The sequence below is a fragment of the Pinus tabuliformis genome, chromosome 6 (assembly GCF_031772625.1).
Source record: "Pinus tabuliformis cultivar Carrire ecotype Pingquan chromosome 6, CPIR1, whole genome shotgun sequence".
NCBI classification, from domain to species: Eukaryota; Viridiplantae; Streptophyta; class Pinopsida; order Pinales; family Pinaceae; genus Pinus; species Pinus tabuliformis.
In genome coordinates, this window is record NC_142292.1 from 1,301,809,776 (window position 1) to 1,301,821,489 (window position 11,714).

Genomic DNA, 11,714 nt, shown 5'->3' on the forward strand with positions numbered 1-11,714 from the left:
CTAGTAAAAGTCTAGATTTGAACTGCCCAGAAGGGAAACTAGTCCGTAATCAAAAAAGTTCAGAAAAATAGCTTGCTGCCCACACAGGGGAAACCAACAAAGCATCCAGTTTTGTATCATTGTATCTAATGAGACCCAAAAAAAGAAAAACCCAACTGAAGATCCAAAAATCTTATGGTTTTTTCCCCAAAATCCCATTGAAAACAGAAAGCTAAAAAACAGAGTCCCAATGAACTTGAGACACGTGGCATGCTGAGTGGAAAACTATATGGCAGACACGTGGCACGCTGAGTGGCAGCAAGGTGGCAGACAAAGAGCTGACACACGGGGTCGAGGTGGCAGGCTAGGGACGTGGCGGTAACGGAGGGTGCTCCTCCACGATGAAGCATCTGTACTAGTCCATGTCGCCACTTGCCAGCGGCGAAGTCTCCGTGTCTCCCTCCTGCAAAGTCGGGTGTTCTTCCTCGACAAGACAACAGTATTCATCGATTAACCAGTTTTTTTGCGGAGTCTTGTTCACTTCCTTCCCTGCACGTCTGGTGTGTTGCTCCTAGCTCCGCTCCCCTGCGCCTTGAATGCTCGTCTGTGCCAGTTCCGATTTGGCTTTGGTGTGACTACACCCTACTGTGGTGCGCTCAATTGCCTTGGTTCCTTGCTCCTCAGTAGCCGTGATGCTTCCGCCAGCCTTAGTGGCGTGTGCCTCAGAGCTCTGCTCTTCCTCATGAAAGCTTATGGTTATGGTAGCCGTGAGGAGGGGCTTGTTCAGGGCGGATCTGAAGGTGAATTAGGCATTCTGGGAATGCAGTGGAGGAGTGGGTGGAGTGCCTCTGGGAGATGGGGCAGAAGTGGAAGGGAAGCTGCTGTGAGGCGAGGCAAAGGCCACCGAATGGAGACGACCTCATCCACTGCACGTATGAGGGTAGTGACCTGGGATATGCTCAGCCAGAGAGGAAGTAGTATCTAAAGCAGGAGAGCGTTGGGTGCGACTCAGGCTCCCATGGTTCCCACCCCTACGGCTACGCATCCAGTGTCGCACCATGCTTTCTACAAGTAGATGCGAATTTCGACCGAAATTGGACACAATGGAATGCAACGTCACAGTGGAGCTTGCGGACAATTCAACTGAGGGATGAGCAATCAGGGCCGAAGGGGTGGAAAAATTACAATCCAGGCTGTGGGTGAAATGGATGCCCGAGCCAACAACAATACAACAAAAGAGATTGTAGCGTCTCTCTGTGGTTGTGCGGGAGCTGGGTGCAGTCACTGCATGAGGGCAGAGGCGTTGCAGGGGCCGAGGTTGCAGGGGTGGATAGGCAGGAGCAGAGGTGATATTCTCCCGAGAATACATGTTTGCCTTGAGCCGAGGTTGATGGCGGTTATCAGAATGGAGGCAGCGCTCACTTAAGGTGCATTTATGGCGATTGTTAATGCAGTTTTTGGACCACTGTGCTAGCCTACGTGAGGCCATGTGATCTCGCCACACGCCAACCCAGTTGGCGTCCACTTCATTATCCTGAGTTGTCACCCGCATCCGGGGTTTTAATAGATTGTTATTCATACATATGAATAATTAATTTAAATTTATTGAAAAGAAAAATAGATAAATATAAATTTCATTATTTTTAAATATAATTTTATTTTTAAATAAAAATTATATTTATATTTTTAATTTTTTATAATTTAATTTTAATAAATAAAATATTTTTTTATTTAATTTTATTAAAATAATTTTTATAATAAATATTTTTTATTAGTAAATAAAATTTTATTTTTTATTTTTATTTTATGAAAATACTTTATATAATGAATATTTATTTATTGTTTATTAGAGTAAAAATTTGCTAAAAAAATTATTATGGTTTATTTCAAGTAAATTTGTTAATAATAATGAATCTTTTTATATTCACAAATAATAACCAATAATAACTATCTAGCTCACACATTTATAATCCGTTTTCAACTCCCCATTGTTAAGTCACGTCCACTCATCCACAATCCTTCTGCAACTCCAATCCTTCTGGATTCTCGACGCTGTCCCTCTACTCAACATGGCCACCTTTTACTTCCTTGTGGCCAAAGTTCCATGACATTTCAAAATTTGCATTAAAAAAAAAATACTTTAATAGATAATTGTTCAGGTTTAGATTCCATCCCTATACAAGTTTCAACTCATCTAATAATTTTAATTTTAATTATCAAATAATACTCACACTTTTTTTAATTTAAATTATCAAATAATATTAACAATTTAAATTATCAAATAATACTAACAATTTGCAAAAAAAATTGCAATCTATGAGATTAACTTTCACTTTAATTTAAATTATCAAATAATATTAACAATTTGCAAAAAATTACCATATATAAAATTAACTTTCACTATCCTGGCATGAAGTCACCCACTTTCACTATCCTTGCATGAAGTCGCCCCCTTGGCCATAAAAATATATATAGTATGTTTTAACTAAATTGTGTCTATTAAACTGTTTTATTAATATGCCAGATTAACTTTCACTATCCTTGCATGGAGTCACCGTTTGGCCATAAAAATAAATCTACTATTTTTTTACTAAATTTTTTCCATTAAACTCATTAGGTTTGGTTGATTTCCATTTTTAATTTTAATTATTTACCACTTCACAATAATAAAAAATAGGTTTAATATTTCTTACTCATGTTTTTCCATCAAACACATTATGTTGGGTTGATTTTTATTTTTAATTTTATTTATTTTATTTTATTTTATTTTATGTATTTCTATATTAAGATAATTATTTTAATGTATTATGTTTTTCAAAAAAATATTAAATAATTTATGAGTTTTTTTGTAAAAAGATGATATACATCAATATATTGTCTAATTTTGTAATTTTAAAATTATATTATTATTAATATTATAGGTAAATCCCCGGATGCGGGTGTCCAGCATGCGTGAGTGGCAGGTAGCCATTAAGGCTCTACCGCATCTCGATACCTGTCTCAACGCCAAGGCAGAGAGCAGGTACAAGTATGCGATGGCAATCAGAAGGCATTCAAGGCTCCAGGCAGTTGAGGTTAAGGGTAATCAGAGCACGGTTGAGGTTGCATTGATGGCGAGCGAGCCTGCTCCGGTCTCGAGGAGATCTGAAATGATGAAGCTCGGTACGAAGCATTTGGTGAGGGCGAAATTTTGGTTATATACTGGTACAGCAAAGAATGCCGTCAAAGGTATGTTATCTGCAGTTGGCAACGGGCAAACCACCGCTCTGCAACATCACCTCCAGCATATTGAGCAGCGTCTCCGGGAGCTTAGGTTGGATCCGGTGATGCGTCGTCGGGGTGTGCCTTGCCGTGGTGGGCGTTTAGGAGTCCGCTACGAGACAGAGAGGGAGGAACCACCTCTGATAGCTCCTATGGCCACCATCTCCCCTTCCTCTTCCAGTTCTGAGGAGGATTTTCTGCTCATGAGGGATTCCTATCAGTCTTTCCGCCTACGCATTCCCAGAGGGCTCCTTCAGACGGATGTTATGGTCAATTTCACTGTGTATCTTTCAGAGGCACCTCCTATCAACCCCTCATGGCCCTCCCCTGCTTTTGATAGTCTCCACAGCAACGAAGTTCTGCTGGGGGATATGCAAGGAAGATTGCATAGGATGCCCCGTCCGCAGGCACCCATGGAACATGTCGACCAGCCTCAGCAGGCTCAGAATCAAGAGAATTCAATCTGTGATGAATCAATGATTGCAGAACCGGTTCACGCTCTTCAGGATTTGGAGGGGCATATTCAGGTGGATGAGGAGTCAGTCATATGGCTCGATCCGCCCAGCCCGTTGCAAAGACAACCGCCGACGACGCCCAGTCACCCTTCCTAATTCTGTTCGAAGGCGCTGCTCCAGGTTTCTGTTTTTGTTTTGTGCACTTGTCTATGTTGGTCAATTTCTCAATCACACTCAGTTCCAACTCTAGGCCCATAGTGGCAGTGTGTTAAAAGTCCGCGTTAGTAAGGTTTTCGAGTCTGTTTTTGTGAATTGTAATGGTGTCCAAGAGGCACATCTGGACATTTTTTGTAATGCTGTCTCAAATGTCTGTTAGTTTGTCCCAGCTGTCACAGTCTGAGGGTGGCCTGGTCCCCCTCCGTGGATGTAAATTATGTAAATATTTTCCTGCTTAATATAAGTTACTTTTACCCAGAAAAAAAAAATATTATAGGTAAATGGGTCATTTTATTAAATCGAATTTATTGTTAAAAAAATGTTTTCAAAATAATGATTTATATAATATTTTTTAAAATATTTTTATTTGATTAAAAAGTTATTTATTTAAATTTTGTCTGGAAAAGAGCCTTCAATTTTTTTTTAAGATTATTAATATAAAAACTTATATTTTGTAGGATTAATATTCTTGTTTTTTCTATTTTAATTTTTTACAATTTATATTTTATATAATGTTGTTGATGCTTCAGTATATAAGTATATTTAAAAATATCTTTATGTTAAGATTAACCAAAGCTTATAATATGAACTTAGGTCTCATAGAGTAAGAGCTAGAGTATATCATTCAAATGTCATTTTTTTTTTAAACTTCTTTACAAGAATTGATGAAGGGCCTTACTTATATGATCTAAATTTGTAGAGTCTATATTATAGAGACTTGTTGATTGAGTATGGATATTTTCATAAAAAAATATAGGTAATGTGATTTATAAATTAATATGGATACTTTTAAAGAAGTATATGGGTAAGGTAATTTATAAATTAATAGTTGGTTTCAATAAATTAAAATTATTTTAGTATTTGACATATAATTCATAAACATGAATAATTAATCTAAATTCATTGAAAAGGGAAGAGATATCTAAAAGAATGTTAGGAAGGAAGACAAATTCAATTAGCATTGTCTTTGATCCCTCATTTCATCTAACTAGCACGCTGAGGATTTTTGGTTAATTGGGCCTCCATTTTCTAGATATACGTTTAAATTTCATTGTGTTCTTCTTCTCTCTAAGTTTGAGCATGTTAGAGGACCTAACAATTGATGAATTTGGGCATTCATTATATGATAAAGGGCTCTAAATACATCCATTGCATGATGCATTTTGTACAAAATGAATCCTATGAAAAATCTCAAGAATATAAGACAAAATCAATGTAACCTCTATCAACACCAACATTTTCCTTGAACAAACTCCCACTAGCTTTATTGTTGCAACTTGACAATTGCCAAGGCGACAACAAGAAGCATTGCCTCTTTTTTTATGCACCCATTTAGTAAGACCCATGAAGATATAAATGGAGTGTATGGGAGGTTATTATCTCAAATTAAAAGATGAGATATATTATCACTTCCATATGCCATGGACAACTATAGAATGGTTCAAGAAGAGAGAAACTTCACTCCATACTTAATTATGAGGTTTATAACATTATGGAATTGGTAGGGAAACACTTGTTAGTGGAAGTTAAAAGAGTGTGGGTATGAAATACCCTCAATGCTTTAAATTGAGTATGCTTGATGATAACACTATCATGCAATATAAAGCAGCTATTACAAATCAGAATTAGTCTCATTGAATAAATATATGGAAAATAGAGCTAATGTTGATCCATACCTGCCTAAGGGGGAACAGACATTGTCACCATTCGAAACACTAAAGGAAATGCAAGACTTAAACAAAGGAATAAAGTCATATAATACTCATTTTAGTGCAGAATGGACAATGATGGGGAAGAATATCAGCTTCCAAGGATAACATATTGGGAAACTGTTTTGAAGGTGTTATATGTTCCCTTCATTACTTAGGAAGGGCCAATACATTCATTTTCACAGAAAACAAGGCAAGTTTCATACACTAGCTACAATAATCAACAATGAACTTACTATACAACCAAGTGATACTAATATGACCCTAAATGGGGCATATATCAGGTTAAACATTTATGAAATGACAACATTAATGTATATGGGGTTAAACCCATATATGATAGCATATCATATACATGTAACCCCGTATATTCCCCCCTTTGGGTCATATCAAATAATAAGCCAATATGGTTAGGAAAGGCATTAGATGATTGTTAGGCCCCTATAATAATAGTGATTCCCCCATTACTATTGTAATTGTATCCCTTATTGTTATTATTGTGCCCCTATTGTCCCCATATTGTTATTAGTATGCCCCATAGAAACCCACTATTGTTATTTTTGTGTCCTTATGTTATCACTGTTATGTCGGCTTGATTATATTATGACCCCTTAGATTCCTATATATAGAAGGGAGGTTTAGTCATTTGTATCATCCAAGAATTGTTCATTTGTGTAATTTAAAGGATGTTGCCCCCTCGAAGAGGCTGAACTCTAAGTCGTTGATCTATCTTTTCTATCTTTTGGTGAGTTGGTTTCCTAACATTTGGTATCAGAGCTTTGGATTCTAGGGCTTTGTTGCTCCAAACAGGTCATCGTGGAATTTTCGCTATAACTTTTTTTCTGCGACGTTTCAGAAGCTACAAAAAAAACCCATTTGAGAAGAAATCATTCTGAACTTTGGGTCCAACTTTCAGAACTTGTATCACTATATTGGCAGATATATGATCTGAGGACGTTAGGGTTTTTGCAGACTCGCGAATTACATTCAAAACAGGTGACCTAGGGTAAATCATCATAACTTTTGTTTTGAGCATAAGATTGAAATTTCGTAAGAAGTTTCAGAAAGAGAATGGATTGTAGTTTTCTGTGTATCAGTTTCTGGTACTAAGGTCAACACAGTCACACGTGGCACGTCATACAAATTTGCTCTACTAAACTAGTTTATTATCAGGTCACCATGGGAGATTTGGCATAACTCTTCCTTGGAGAATCCAATCTTGATCAAACTTGCGGGGTTAGAAAGAGGACTCAAAGGGATACCGCAGGATGAGATTTCAGATATTCAAGATTCGCAGTTACAAAGATACAACAGATTCAATATCGGGATCTTACAAAGTGGAAAAAAAATGTGTGTAGTTTGTTTTAAATTTTGCATAAGATTGGTTTGAAAAATTAGTTTGAAGGAATTCAAAGGGAATAGTGAAGAATTATTAGCATTAATTAATGCCCCGAAGAAATAAAATGGAAACACCTAGTAAGCAACCTGAAAGCTCTAGCATGACTCGTGAAGAAGAGGAAGAAATGCAACATGATATATCAAAATTACAAGACCAAGTACAACAAATTTCATTCTCACTAAAGGTAAATGAAGCCAAGATGAATGGCGTGGAAGCTAATATGAATGGCATGCAAATTAAGATGGAAGCTAAGATGGATGGCATGGAAGCTAAGATGAATGGCATGGACGCTAAGATGAATGGCATGGACGATAAGATGGAAGAATTGAAGATAAATTTGAATAAGTTGCTACAAGAAATGGTCACTAATGGTGAAAGGGTAGTAAAGGAAACTCATGATGAGAACAAAAGAAATGTTAATCATGATTTCATAGACTCTAATGTTGGATTTAAGACCCACCATGTTCCAAAAATTGATATGAGGAAGTTTGATGGCAAGGATCTCGAAACATGGATACTACAGATGGAGCAATTTTTCGATCTCCATAATGTGCAAAACACACAAAAGGTACGTATTGCAACTTTATATTTGGAACCAGATCAATTTGTATGGTATTGATGGCTTTGCTCTCGTAAACAAATTGTCACTTGGGCAATTTTTACAGAAGAAATGATAGCACATTATGAGGATACAAAAAGCAACACCTTTTTTAGCCAATTGATAAATCTCAAACAAAAGGGTTCAATGATGGAGCACATTGAGGACTTCCAAAAATTGAACATAAGGGTAAAAGATATTCCAGTGGAGCATAGGATTAATGTGTTCATAGCGAATTTAAAGGATAATATCCAACATGAGGTTCGCCTTTGGGAACCTGATTCATTGGAGAAGGCATTCAGGTTAGCAAGAAAAATGGAAAGAAAAATTATGGCAACCAGGAAGCCTACCACTCATAACTATAAATATGGAAGTGTTGTTGCCCCTAGCCTTCCACAACCTACAAGGTTTACACCACAACAATTGGAAGAAAAAAGAGCAAAAGGGCTTTGTTACAGTTGTGATAGCAAATACACTAAAGGTAATAAGTGTGCTAAGAAGAAATTATTCTACATAGATTGTGAAGAGGAGAAAGAAAAGGAACAAGAAATGTCAAAAGAAGAGGATATACTGCAAGAAAAAACCCTAGATAACGAAGAAATGAATCCAGCCATATCTTGTAATGCATTGGCTGGAATTACCACTCCTCAAACTATAAAGATAGAAGGACATATCAAGAAGAAAAAGGTAATAGTGTTGATTGATTCGGGAAGTACCCATAATTTTATTCATTGTAAGATAGCCAAGGAATTGAATTGCTTCCTATATCTAGCACCAGAGTGTCAAGTGATGGTTGCAAGTGGAGGAACCATAAATTGCTCTGGAAAGTGCCATAATATCAAGCTATCCATGGGAGACTATGTGTTGAATAGCCCAATGCTTTCCATTCCAATGGGTGGTGTTGATGTTGTACTAGGAGTCCAATGGCTACAATCCTTGGGTACAATAGCTTTTAATTTTCAAGAACTTTTCATGAAATTTTGTGCAGAAGGAAAGGAAGTTGAATTAAGGGGTATTACAAGGAAACCAGGAAATATAATTAGCTCTAACGGTATGACAAAGCTTCTAAAGAAGGAACAATGAGGTGTAATTACACAATTATGTTCACTAGAGGTTCCCACATCGAAATCATCTATTTCTCCAGATCTCCAAAAAGTCTTGGACAATCATTCCAAGGTATTTGAGACTCCCAAAGGTCTCCCACCTATTCATGATCATGATCATGCTATTCATTTGATTCCATGAAGTGTTACTCCAAACATCAGGCCGTACAGATATCCCTATGCCCAAAAGAGTGAAATTGAACATATGGTTGCAGAAATGTTAGAGGCTGGTATAATTCAAACTAGTCAAAGTTCTTTCTCTGCTCCAGTAGTATTGGTGCACAAGAAGGATGGATCATGGCGCATGTGTCCGGATTATAGGGAACTCAACAAGCTCACTATTAAATATAAATTTCCCATTCCTGCCATTAATGAATTATTGGATGAATTGCATGGATCAATTTACTTCACCAAGCTGGATCTTCGTTCAGAATATCATCAAATTAGAATCAAGATTGAAGACATTCTGAAAACGGCATTTAGAACTCATGAGCGTCATTATGAATTTTTGGTTATGCCTTTTGGCCTTACCAATGCACCTTCTACATTTCAAGGTTTGATGAATTCCATTTTCAAACCCTTCCTTAGAAAATTTGTGTTAGTATTTTTTTATGATATACTAATCTACAGCAAGTCTTGGAAGGATCATGTTGAACATGTTGACAGGGTGCTCAAACTATTGGAGGAGAAACAATTATATGCAAAAAGCTCCAAATATTTCTTTGGAGTACAAGAGGTGGAATATCTGGGTCATATTGTATCTCATGAAGGTGTTAAGGTAGACCCTAGCAAAAATTAAAGCCATTAAGGAATGCAAAATCCCCACATCCATAAAGCATCTGTGAGGATTTCTCGAGTTGACAGGGTATTATCATAAGTTTGTTAAGAATTGTGGGAGAATATCAGCACCTCTAACAACATTATTGAAGAAAGATGCATTTTCATGGACTCCAAAAGCAACAAAGGCCTTCGAACATCTTAAAGAGGCAATGTGCCAAGCACCAGTATTAGCTACGTCGGACTTCTCAAAAACCTTTATTGTGGAATGTGATGCTTCAGGAAATGGAATTGGTGTTGTTTTAATGCAAGATGAAAGACCCATTACTTTCAAAAGTCGTCCAATCAAGGGAAAGTATTTGCACAAAGCTATTTATGAGAAGGAAATGTTGGCAATACTACATGCACTTAAGAAATGGCAACCCTACCCAATGGGAAGACACTTCAAGGTAAAATCGGATCATGATAGTCTTAAATACTTTTTAGAACAAAGATTATTCTCTGAAGAGCAGCAAAAATGGGTCACAAAGATGTTGGGTTATGACTTTGAAATCATCTACAAAAAAGGGAAGCAAAATTTTGTGGCTAACGCACTCTCAAGAAAGGATGAGGTTGTGGAAGCATTGTTGTGTGCCATTTCTATTATCCAACTAGATTGGATAAACGAAGCAAGGGAGGAATGGAAGAATGACGAAGAAGTGTAGGCACTCATTCGAAAGTTACAACGAGATCCCAGTACATCTAATACATTTAGCTAGAAAAATGATTCATTATGGTACAAAGATCGCTTATACCTATGTAATAATTCCCAACTCAAACAAAAGATTCTTATGGAATTGCACACTACTCCCTTAGGAGGGCATTTAGGATTTTTAAAAACTTACCATAGGGTTAAGAAGGAATTTTTTTTGGATGGCCTTAAATCGAATATTCAAAAGTTTGTGGAGGAATGTTTGGTTTTCCAACAAATAAAGTTGAAACAATTAAGACCCCAAGTTTATCACAACCTTTATCCATTCCAAGCCAATGTTGGGAGGAGGTTTCAATGGATTTTATCACAGGTTTACCCAAGTCCAAGGGAAAGAGTGTCATCATGGTGGTAGTTGACAGACTTACCAAGTATGCACACTTTTGTGCATTATCACATCCATTTAAAGCCAGTACAGTTTCTACTGCATTTATGGAAACAATTCAAAAGCTACATGGAAACCCAAAGACTATTGTAAGCGATAGAGATCCCATTTTCACTGGAAATTTTTTGGATAGAATTATTTTCTTGTCTCAGTACTCAATTAGCTCATAGCTCATCTTATCATCCTCAATCTGATGGGAAAACTGAGATAGTAAACAAATGTTTGGAAGGATATATTCGTTGCTTTGTATCTAATAAATAGACACAATGGGTCAAATGGTTGCCTCTGGCTAAATGGTGGTATAACACTTTCTTCCACACTGTAGCAAAAATGACCCCATTTATGGCACTTTATGGATGTTGTCCACCATCCATCACATCATATTTAAGAGAAAATTCTAAGGTTCAAGCAATGGAACATCACATCGAGCATCAACAACAAGTTCTCCAACTCTTAAAGGATAACCTCACGTTGGCGCAGAATAGAATGAAACAACAGGTAGATCAACATCGCAGCGAAAGAAGTTTTAATGTAGGTGACTGGGTGTTCCTATGGCTACAACCATATAAACAAATGTCCCTCAAGCAAGCTAAGAAGGATAATAAATTATCACCAAATTATTATGGTCTGTACAAGGTGTTACAAAATATTGGTACTATGGCATACAAATTGGAGCTTCCTGCAGCTTCCTGAGTGCACCCAGTTTTCCATGTTTCATGTTTAAAGAAGGTTATAGGTGAAAAGCTCCCAGTTCAAACAATATTACCAGAACTTGACGAGGAAGGAAAAATCATATTGGAACTGGAAGCAGTCACAGAAACCAGAACTCGACAGCTACGAAATCGATCAATTTTGGAGTATCTCATCAAGTGGAAGAACTTATCTGCTAAAGATTCCACATGGGAGGATGAGAATTTTATATAGAAGCATCCATAACTACTCAAGCGTTGAGGACAACACTTTCAGAAGGAGAGGTTCATGTTAGGCCCCTATAATACTAGTGATTCCCCCATTTCTATTGTCATTGTATCCCTTATTGTTATTATTGTGCCCTGTTGTCCCCATATTGTTATTAGTATGCCCC